We start from the raw sequence: 12221 nt of genomic DNA, 5'->3' as shown, positions 1-12221 counted from the left end.
CCTTGGTCCCAGAAGCTGCCTGCAGGCCAGGGTCCACCACTGGGTTCAGGACTTGGGGCTGGCTCTGTGTGGAAAAGCTCTCACTGGGCGGGCCTGCTCTGATGAGCTGGCTGTAGATGGAGCCTGCAGCCAGAGGGAGCAGGGGTGTTTGGGGAAGTCTCTCTCTGCCCTGTCCTGGTCCCAAAAGCTGCTTGTTGGCCAGGGCCCACCGCTGGTTCTGGGACTTGGGTTTGACTCTGTGCAGAAAAGCTCTCACTGAGCCGGCCTGCTCAGAGAACCTGGCTGTGGACTGGGCCTGCCATGGGAGGGAGCAGGATTGCTTTGGGAAGTCTCTTGCTGCCCTGCCGTGGTTCAAGAAGCTGCCTGCAGGCTAGGACCCGCTGCTGGGTTCAGGGCTTGGGGTTGGCTCTGTGTGGAAAAACTCTCTCTGGGTGGGCCTGCTCCTAGAAGCTGGCTGTGGATGAGCCTGCTGCCAGAGAGAGCAGGGCTGTTTTGGGGATGATTCTTGCTGCCCTGCCCTGCTCTGAGAAGCTGCCCCTGTCTGGGCTTGCTGCCTGGGCTGAGGTTCACCAGGTGGGAGAGACTCACCCCACAGCTCTATGTTGGTCTGAGTCTCTCAATATCTCCCTTTCTTGAATCCTGAGTTCTGGAGTGACGGGAGATGCAGTCACCCTCTAGTCCACCATCTTGGATCCCCCTGAATTCTTATATAAAACCCTGTTGGATTTAACATTGCTGTTCAATATATTAATATAATCCATATATTGTGTTCCACCTCTGTAATATTTTTCATATAGATGATATTATACAGCATATGCATGTGTATGTATACATAACTCATGTATATGCCATGTAAGTAAGTGCCTAGCTTCTCAACGTTTAGTTTGGTTCGCTTGCTCCTTGCTTTTAGAAGATGTGTATTCCTTGCTCCTTGCTTTTAGAAGATGTGTTTTTGCATAAGAATTTTTTATCTTTATGCTGATATTTATGCATATTTTCATCCTCTTTTATTCACATACTGTCAGTTAAATCAATTAAAATACACAGTCAATGAACTTTAGTTTCTCTACCCCAGGAGATACTCTTCTCAAATGATTCCACTAACTGCTCACATACCACTGTCATTAAACACATTACATAGCATTACAATTGCTGCATGCCATTACTCCTTTATCATTAACAGGTGACATTTTAAGGGAAGAAATTAGGCTTAATTCACTATTTTACTCAAAAATTTCAATGTGCAGCACATTGCAATTATGCAAAGTGCACTTACTGAATGAATATAATTGATTCCTTCAGTCAACCTTGGAGATATCTAAATATATGAAATGGAAATATTATAGATTCAAAAGAACTCTTCTGGGGTATTTGTAGTTATTATTTCATAAGCAATTTGAATTTTTTTTAAGTTGGTGATGCTGTAAATGACCAGGAGCCAACAACTGAATCTATTCAAAATTTATAGTGAAAAATCAAAAATTAAAATTGACAAATAAGTATTTTTCAATGTCATCATGTTATTTTACCTCTTTTGACATTTGGCCTCCTATCTGTAAACCAAAAGGGGATGGAATGAATAGCCTTCAAACTATTTTCAAATGACAAATGGTGTTGTTTTCTATTTGTTTCTTTTTACAATTTAAACACATTGAAGTCTAAAGGAATTATAAAGCTGCAATCATTTACTGCTCCCTCACCCTTTCATTGCAGCCATTTGTCCCTCTCCCATCTCACAACCCAGATCAGCAGCCTGAAAACATCCTAGCCAACCATTGGCCCACTTGTCAGCCGGTGAACTTCCTTGTGAGCAACTGGCCTGATTGTCCTTAACCAGTGAAATTCCACAACTTAAGAGAAGCTCCCCTGCCTGCCTCTCTCTCTCTCTCTTCTCTCTCTCTCTCTCTCTCTCTCTCTCTCTCTCTCTCTCTCTCTCTCTCTCTCTCTCTGATTGCAGGCAAACATTGGCCTGTGACTCAGAGGGGACACCCCAGAGTGCTTGCTCCCCTGGATTCAAGGTTCTGAGCTATCTTGGGGCCCAAACTGAGCTGCATTTTTCTTAAAGCAATTATTTGACTTTGACAAGAAAAAATTAAATAGGTACATTCAGGGGTTGTGGCAGGCGTTTAACCATCAGCTTTAAGGGTCAGAGGAAGCACTGATTCTAGTGTGCACCAATTTCTATCATGCGAACACCAGGGCCAAAAGAATGTGGAGCTGAAAAGTAATGGTACAAATGATGGAGCAAATGCCCCAGCTCACCACTGGAGCTGTTCCACCTGCTTTTCTTTTTACAGAGTCAAAGTTTAAGTAAAAGCAATATAAAATTCAAAATTTAACTTACCACAAATGTATGTTGATTACTCTTTTCACCTATTCATATTCAATTTTAAAGCCAAAGTCCATGTACAATTTAAAGTTCAGTTTGTTTTTCTACATACTACTGTGTTGAAAATGATAAAATTATATATATATGTATATATACAAATGCTGAAATTCAAGGAACAGATTTATTTTTGTGGACCAGGAACATAAAGGCAAAAAAACAAAACAAAACAAAATATCTTCCAAACAAAAGAATAACAACAACAAAATCAACTTTTTCTGAGAGTGTCCATGTTTCTGTTACTAAAGCAGGCCTTGCTATGCCCAGTTTTTAAACTTTCCTATGTCCTTAAAATATTGGAAAAGGGTTATAATGTTTCAGCTGAATATTTCAAACTTTTCAAATTAGTACTTTGGAAAAAAATTTAAAAAATGTGATTCTTTATTCAAATGATGGTGTGGCTCTGCCATCTAGTGGATATTCTGTTTTTATCACTTGAAAGTTAAAAAAAAAAAAAAAAAAAATCCTCAGCTACTCTTACAGGTGTATTTTGTACTAGCACTGGGAGTATATGAAAACAAATTTTACCAATTGCCATAGTGTTTTGCTGAGTATTAGATGGCAAATAGGAGTCAACTTGATAGTATTTGTGGAAATTAAAACCAATTTTTGATTTTCATCATGCCAAACTAAAATAAACTTGAAAGAAAAAAGTTCCTATTTTTTTTTTTTTTTTTCACGTGAAACAAGAAGGAACAGTAACTGGGACTTGGGACATCTAAGTTTGATTTGTTAATTTCTAATATAATTAGTTATGTTTCCTTGAAAAACTATTCAAATGTTCAAATTTTGTTTTTCTCATTTGCAATACTTAAAAAAATTATTATGTTCAGATATTGTGTCTAATTACATAGCCTTAAAGTAAAGAGCAGATTTGCAAAATGTGAACTATAAAATGCAAACAGTATATGATTTCTGTATCTATGTAAATATGTATATGTAGTTTTAGTGTATATAAATCTCCATATGTTTCTGGCTGTCTTTATTTCTGTATATCTGTAGCTATCATCTACCTATCTATGCATCCATCAATTATCTATCTGTATTTAAATTATTGCTTTTCTTTACACTTTCTCTTTCAAATGTGGAGCAATGGAGGACTGTCTTAAAAATTGCTCTTAGGTACCAGTATTACACTATTGCAGATTTCAGTTCTTTATTGACATTGGGTAAGAGGGAACCTTTAATGACTGGACCACTCACACATTGACACTACAAAATTCCCAATTAAATCCAGGAGTACTACACTCATTACATATTTTTAAAATTGAAGTAAAGTTTGTGCACACATTTTGTACAGATTTTTAAGACTTCACTTCCTTTGGTAGTGATATTCATAGGACGTTTTATAGGCTTTACCCTCATATCAGGTACATCTGAGCTGCAGTTGTTTCATTTCCTTCTTAGAAATTTGTGTTTTAAAACTTAAAATATACTGTGAAATTTAAAATCCTAATGGGATATCATTACTAACCTGCCAATTGATTAGCGATATCTTGTTAGGATTTTAGTTTGAATTTCTATGATGAGCAATAATTCTGAGCATGTTTTCAGTCATCACTGGCCACTCATGTAGTCTTAGCTTTGTAAAAATCTCCCATTTTAAGAATTTATCACATTATTAAACTGTCAGTATTAACTTTTGTTTTTCTTTAAAATTCTCAGAAATAAAAATTGACCACTTTAAACACTTTTGAATGAATGAATCAGGAGCAATAAATGCACTCATATTGCTGCACAATCATAACCACCCTCTCTAGAACTTTTCCAACATCAAAAACTGGGATTCTCTACCCATTAAAAATAACAGAGTTATGCTCCATTTATGTATGATATATCAAAATGTATAAATGCATTCTACTGTCATGTACAACAAATTAGAACAAATTTTAAAAATTAAAAAAATCTTCACCTCCTTCCCACCATTCACCAGTAAAAGTATTCTAGTTTTTCTCTATATTATTTTGACTTCTTTTTTTGCATTTTTATTAGTTTGTTTTATTTATGCATTATATTAGGGTTAATTTTGATGCTATTTACACATACATGGGACATGACTTGCTGTAATAGAGTCCCCAGGACCTCTCCTTTTCCTGTCCTCCTTCTCTGCACCTGTTTTCTTTCCTCTACCCTATTTATCTTTCTTCTATTATTTTATAGTGTTTTTAAATTAATATCTTGTTTTGATTTGCATTTCCCTAATTGGTAGAGATGTTGAACATTTTTTTCATATATTTGTAGGTCATTTGTATTTCTTCTTTTGAGTGTCTGTTTAATTCTTTGGCCCATTTATTAATTGGGTTTTTCTATTTGTTGTTAATTTTTTGACATTTTTTATATATTCTGGAAATTTACAAGATTCCTGAGAAGTAGGTAGCACAGACCTCCCATTCTGTAAGCTCTCTTTGAGCCTGCCATTGTTTCCTCTGCTGTGCAGAAACTTTTAATCTGATATTGTCCCAATCAATGATTCTTGGTTTTATTATTTACACTGAATGGGTCTTGTTAATGAAATTGCTGCCTATGAAAACATGTTGGAGTGTTGAGCATAATTTTCTTCTAGCAGTTGCAGAGTATCTGGTCTAATTTCTTGGTCTTTGATCCACTTTGAGCTGACTTTTGTGCATGGTGAGAGATAGAAATCTAGTTTCATTCTTCTCAATATAGATATGTATATGTATACAGTTTCTCCCATCATTTGTTTAAATCTTTCTTTTCTCCAACATATGTTTCTGGCAGTTTTGTCAATTATCAGATGACTGTGTATGAGCAGGCTTGTCTCTGTGTCTTCTATTTGATCCCATGGGTTTTCATATCTGCTTTGGTGCCAATACCATGATGTACTATATCTCTATAGAATAATTTGAGGTCTAGTGTGGTGATGTTTTCAGTATAACTCTTCTTGATGGGGATTGTTTTGACTATTCTAAGTCTCATATTCTTCCAAATAAATTTTAGATTTTTTTTCAGTTCTCTGGAGACTTTCATTGGTATTTTGATGGGAATTGCATTGAATCTATTTATTACTTTTGGATGTATGACCATTTTTTATCTCTTTCATTTGTTCTTTTTATATATACATGACAGGAGAGTGTATCTTGACATATTATACATACATGGAGTACAGCTAATTCTAGTTAGGATCCCATTCTTGTGGGTGAACATGATGTGAAGTTACACTGGTGGTATATTCAAATATGAACAAAGGAAAGTTAGGTTCAAAGTATGACTATTTTGACAGTACTAGTTATTTCTATACAAGAACATGGTGGTCTTTCCATCTTCTAAGGTCTACTTCAATTTCTATTTTTATATTTTATGTCTTCTATCCATATTGTATTTTCTAAATTTTTTTCTGATTTTTGTCAATATGGATTTTACTATCAAAGGTATCATATATGTGGATTCATGCAATATTTACCTTTTGTGTCTTATTTCAAGTTAGCCTGATATTTTCATGGCTCATCTATATAGACATCTGTTGATGGACATTTGGGTTTTTTCCACCTTTGGCTATTGCAAATATTGCTGCTAAGAAAATCAGTTACTAAATCTGTAAGAGAATCAGCTTTTAATTAATTTGGCATTTATTGGAAGTGGAATAACTACATCAAATGGTATTTCCATATTTAGTTATTTGATGATCCATCACACATATTTCCATAGAGGCTTCAATATTTTATATTCGCATGAATAATTCAAGGGACTGATTTCTTCACATCCTTCCCAACATTTGTTATTTTCCAGTTTTCTTTCCTTTCTCCATTTTTCATTTTTTTTCCTATTGTTGTGATGTCATATCCAAGAAATCGTTAATACATACTAAGTCATGAAGTTTTTCTTCTAAGATTTTTTCTACATTTTCAGTTTTAGGTCTTTTTAAGTCCTTGATACATTTTAAGTATTTTTTTTAACATGATGCAAATCTCAAATTTATTTGCATAAAGATATCTGGCTTCCTAAATATCATTCATTTAAAAGATTATCTTTTTAACATTAAATGATCTTTGGCCATTTTCTGATATATATAGACTATATATGTATATATATATATATATAGACTATATATATGTGTATATATATGTTTATATGTTTATATATATATTTATATCTCAGATTTATATTCTATTCCATTAGTCTATGGATCATGCATCTGTTTTTATTCCAGTACCTCATCATTTAGATTACTATAGCTTTTTAGTAAGTTTGAAATGAGAAAGTGTTAGAAATTCAAATTTGTTCTTTTTTGAGATTGTTCAGTACATATCAGAGAAAACATTCAACCTTTAGTTTTTTGAGATTGGCCTATTTTGCTCATCTCCAGATCCATCCATTTATCAGTGAATGTCATAAAGTTATTCTTCTTTATGACTGAGTAATATCCCATTGTTTATATATATGATGATTTCTTTATCTATTCATCTTTGTGTACAAGCTTTGTGTCCAGATATACAGAGGACATATATATCTGGATTTCAATGTGGGTATATAATGTGTTATGCCCAATAACCAGATTTTTCATAAGATCATGGAAATTAAATTGATTATGAAAGTATTCCTCCATTTTTGGAAGAAATAACATTCAAACAAAATATCACATGGGGCTTTGTTTCCTCTAATTGCTCCAGGTATGGCTTCTGAGGCGGCACTTCAGTTTTATTCTCCTGGATCAAAATCCCCAAGGTCTTGGTGGAATATATGTGTGGCACACTGAAGCTAGGTATAAGATTTCCATCTTCTCTTTCATTCTGTCATTACTGAGTTTATTTTGAAAAGATTGAGCAGAAAAAGGCTTTTTTCTGAAGAAGGCTATTAAACTTTATAAACAAATTTTAATAAATGATTCAAATTTTAATGCATTTAGGTGGGTTGACTAAATTCTTCTTTCATTTTACTTTAGAAGGAAAAGAACATGTTCCTATAATCTTTAAGGGGTCAAACACAGGTACAAATCTAGCTGCAGTGATAACCATACAGTTCTGCTGGCTAGAAATATTTGTTTCCTTTTCTTTCACTGTATGCACTCTAAAAGGTTGACCTACATTACCAGGAAATATTTTGTTTTTCTTTATCACAAACAACTTCTTTAATGCTCAAACCTTTATTTCTAAGAAGTGATAAGAATTCTGTGGTACATTGAATCGTTTGCAATTACATACATTATTCTTCAGTTGACTCTCAGAAGAAACATTTCGGAGGATGAGACATATTTTTTTAAATTCTATGGTTTAAAATTTTTAATAGAGTAATGGATACATGGCAAATAAATAAAGAATAATGAGGGGTGCATGTCACTAGAAAGGAAAGAATTTGTAATCTGTACCTTGAGCCTTCAGTTTGTTGAATATTGTGACACTTTCTGAGACTGAATGGGAGGCTGTGAACCTCAATGAAGACTCAAGTTCATAAGTATTGGTGAATAAAAATCTAGAAGGGTGGAAAAGATGTCAGGGTAGGAGTTAGCCAAATATATAAATATCAGCATATATTTGTCTTTGAAGGCAATGATTTTGCTTTCCGCCTTGGGCTGCTCAGAATATGTAAAAACAGATTGAAAGAAAGAATAGATATTGTGAAACATTTGAAAAAATATGCAGAGTTATGGAATTTTGACTCAATGAACTTTGTGCTATATTAAAATAGATTCAGGACAAAAATTAATGTAGTAGGAAGGCAAATTATGGATATTGGATTGAAGGAAATCTAAAGGAGCAGTTGAAGAAGGAAATCTGCAGGGATGTTATTCAGGAAACACAAGTGTGTGTGTATTACCTTGGATAATAAGATAATAATAAATCAGATAACTACAAAATATTTCATTTCAGCTAATAAAGCATGCAACTCAAAGTATTCTATGTGGAATGATCTTTCCCTTGTGCCTACTTCTATTTTAGGTTTCCAAAAGTAGTTATAATGTGGATTAGAATAATTGTATTAAATTATAGAAAATCATAGTTGAAGTGATTTGAGGGAACACAAGATATATAAAATAATACAATGACCCTTTTTCAATAACTGTTTTTGGGTTATACTAATTTAGCATGCTTAGATCCATGGGATTTCACTGTAACTACTTGTTTCGTAGGACTCAAGATGTGCCTTAGAGACTTGTGTGTTTACAGTGCAGTCGTAATTCAATAGGCAATTTTAAAGTCTTTCGTAGTGTTGTAACATTTTACCTAAATGCACATATAGTGTGTTCCTAGAGTGCAGAATTGATTCACTTCACATCCATGCATCCACTTATTCAAGAAATGTTATGGAATACCTGCTATGTCCTAGTGTTCCATCCTTGCTATTGTGGATTTTTATTTTATTGTGGAACAGACAATGACACAAAGGCACATGGTAAGAAAGTGAGTGAAGTATGCTGTGTTATAGATACTGCATGAATTTTCAGGGTTTGCAGTTATTCATAAAGACAGATAATGATGTGAGCATGGCAATGGCAAATGATCAAATGCAGAAAATGTGCTGTTTCTTCAGAGATTAAGAGAATAAACTAGCGGAAGCCAGTAGAATAGAACATTGAAAGGACTATGTGGCTACCAAAACTACTGAAATCCAGAAAAAATTTCTGAACCAAACAAAATCCACTGTAATTCCTCAGGAAGCAACATCTCATCTTTGGAGGTTTTGAGGTAGACTGAACTGACCCCCTAAGAATGATGTGGTAGGAGAGTTTCAACATGCCCAGTGTGGTGTTGCACTCCTGTAATCCCAGTGGCTCCGGAGACTGAGGCAGGAGGATCTGGAGTTCAAAGCAAGCCACAGCAGAAGGGAGGAGTTAAGCAACTCAGTGAGATGCTATCTCTAAATAAAATACAAAATAGGGCTGGGGATGTTGCTCAGTGGTTGAATGCCCCTGAGTTCAATTCCTGACATCCCTCTACCCCCTAAAAAAGAAAAAGGATTCAACATAAAAAAATCGGTCAGGACTTATTGTACTTAAGTATGTTTCACCTTGAAATTGCACTAAATACATGGATTATACCAAGAGGAGGTAAGAGCATTTATAATTTTCTATAACTATGAATTATTATTTTATAGAAAAAGTGAAGAAAAGGGATGTCTGAGCATGGGAAGGACACTCGGAAAAGAAGTTCAGATATAACTATGAAACAATAGGAAAAATAACTTGATCAATTTGATGAGTCATTAATTCTCTTTTTAGAGTTTAAATTCTCAGAGATGAATAAGCGAGGCAGGGAAGAGATTGATGAAATCATGATGAGTATTTCCTTGGAAATAAGTAAGTTCACTAATTTGCATTTCATGCAAAAAGCTCACTTGGCTCTTCCCATCAGGTCAATGTTCTGTCGTGATGCTGAGTTTGCTAGTTGGGGATATGTCAGGGCCAATTGCAGTTCTATTCTCCCCTCTCAACTTGCTTTCTTATTATTCTATTGTATGAGTTTCATACTCCATTATAATTGTGGCATTAATGAAGGCTTGCTTGTAAACAAATGTAACTGTCAGATATATTTCCCATGACACTCATTGTGGACAACCACTAAGACTCTGAGTGTTTTCTCATTTCATTCTGCCTTACCCAAATTTGTCTACTTTCTTCTCTGAATCAACTTTCCCATTGTATCCACAGAACCCAAGAAAACCAGTCTGCTGGAGTGACATTCATCCTCCTGGGTTTCTCAGAGTACCCAGCGCTCCAGGTGCCCCTGTTCCTGCTCTTCCTGACCATCTACACAGTCACTGTGCTGGGCAACACAGGCATGATCCTGGTCATCAGGGTAAACCCCAAACTCCACACCCCCATGTACTTTTTCCTCAGTCATTTGTCCTTCATTGATTTCTGCTACTCTACCGTGGTGACTCCCAAACTCTTAGAAAACTTGGTGGTGAAAGACAGAACCATCTCCTTCCCTGCATCCTGCACTTCTTCTTTGCATGCATATTTGTGGTGACAGAGATGTTCATGTTGGCAGTGATGACCTATGACCAATTTGTGGCCATGTGCAATCCTCCCCTCTACATGGTTGCAATGTCCCAGAAGCTGTGTTACTTGTTAGTTGGAGCATCATACTCTTGGGGGTTAGTCTGTTCCTTGACACTTACTTACATTTTACTGAAATTATCATTCCAAGGAAATAATATCATAAATAACTTTGTGAGCATGCTGCCATTGTTGCTCTATCCCATTCAGATCCCTATATTAACCAGAAGATCATTTTATTGTCTGCTACATTGAATGAAATAAGCAGCCTGGTGATTGTTCTTGCTTCCTATGTTTTCATTTTTATCACAATCATGAAGATGCCTTCAGGTGGGGGTCGTCACAAAGCCTTCTCCACGTGTGCCTCCCATCTGACCACCATTACCATCTTCCATGGACCATCCTTTTTCTCTATTGTGTTCCAGTCACCAAAAGTTCCTGGCTCATGGTTAAGGTTGCCTCTGTCTTCTATACAGTGGTTATCCCCATGTTGAACCCCCTGATCTACAGCCTCAGGAACAAAGATGTGAAGGAGACAGAAAATTAATCAACACCAAATTACATCACATATTGTAATGTCTGTTCAAGAATATCTTGCAGAATGGTTCAAGGTATCTTGGAATGATTATCAATTTGAAAGTTCAGTTTTCAAAAACCAAGCAGTACATGTTTAATATAATCACCAGTTGATTGATAAGTCAATGTCTGTTTAAATGGAAGTTTGGAAAATAAGCTGTAAAATAATAAAAAGTACAATAATCAAGTCTATCTATTGAAATTAAAATCTCTAATCTAGTTTGTCATGGAAGAATGCTGTTAATACTTTACCATTTGGTTTCTGAAATAAGTATTTCATTCATTTTAGTTATTTTTGAGAAATGAACTTAGAGTTTTTGCAACTTTACACTTTACCATAGAGAAATATCAAGTGCAATAAACTAAGAATTCTTGAACACTCAGGCACAAAATTTAAAAGGAATATTTATTCAATCTCACATAGAGAACATTGGTACATTATAAAAGCATAATGCATATCTCTGCCCCCAAAATGCATGTTTTTATTTTGTATGTTGTATGGTGTGTATTAACATAAATGCTATTTGGTAATTGTATATAAGACATCAAAAATTAAAATAACTATACCTTTCATAAATAGATATTTCTAAATCTGAATTTGTCATGCATGCCAATATTTATTTGTGTATATGTTATACACTATGCATAACAAAATTAAAATTTCAGTGATATAACACAATTTTCATTGATTGATTAGGTAGTCCTGCCTACATCAGTCAGAAATTCTCTTGATTAACTTGATATATTCTGGTCTGATGGGAAAACTTATATCTCTTGCAGATGTGCATAGTGACTGGGTAATTCTGCTGAGTGTCTGTGATTCTCTTTGAACCATTGGAGTAGTAAGAATATTTTCTTCCAGTGTCAATCACAAATAGGTACTAAAACAAAAGCTAGCCCAAGTCTCCCTCTGCCACATTTGTGGACACAGTGTTAAACAATGGAAATCACAGTTAAACCCAAAGTGAATAGTTGAATCATTAACAGGAGCAAGTTGTGTCTGCCTATTCTGGAATTGAAAAATGATGTGGTATAGTGCACATAGGAAGACAAAAGAATTGTGCTCAATATTTCTACATTATTGCTACCTTTTCATTGTGAGAATATCCTTCCATGGTCCAGAAAAATATAATTGTCCTAGGTCTGTAAATGTTTTCCATAAATTGATAAAATCCTTGAGTTGGTGAAAATAAATGACTGTCTTAGTCACATGGTTGATTTTCCATAGGAAAGTCAAAGTCTTGGAAAAAATTCAATATAAATGATTCCAATCTAAGAACAGCTTTTAAACTCATTTCCTGGTGT

The 12221-nt window shown here is 34.8% G+C and overlaps 1 pseudogene across 1 annotated transcript; it reads left to right on the top strand.

The window, feature by feature from the left end:
• Positions 1–9369: 9369 nt before the first annotated feature.
• Positions 9370–10887, top strand: LOC306639719 (olfactory receptor 5D18-like; annotated as a pseudogene). Its single transcript has 2 exons — positions 9370–9389; positions 9990–10887. The product of its transcript is annotated as an olfactory receptor 5D18-like (transcript).
• Positions 10888–12221: the final 1334 nt, after the last annotated feature.

The sequence above is a fragment of the Sciurus vulgaris genome (assembly GCF_902686455.1).
Source record: "Sciurus vulgaris genome assembly, chromosome: 11".
In the NCBI taxonomy this organism is placed as follows: Eukaryota; Metazoa; Chordata; class Mammalia; order Rodentia; family Sciuridae; genus Sciurus; species Sciurus vulgaris.
This window is presented reverse-complemented; position numbering and strand designations above follow the sequence as displayed.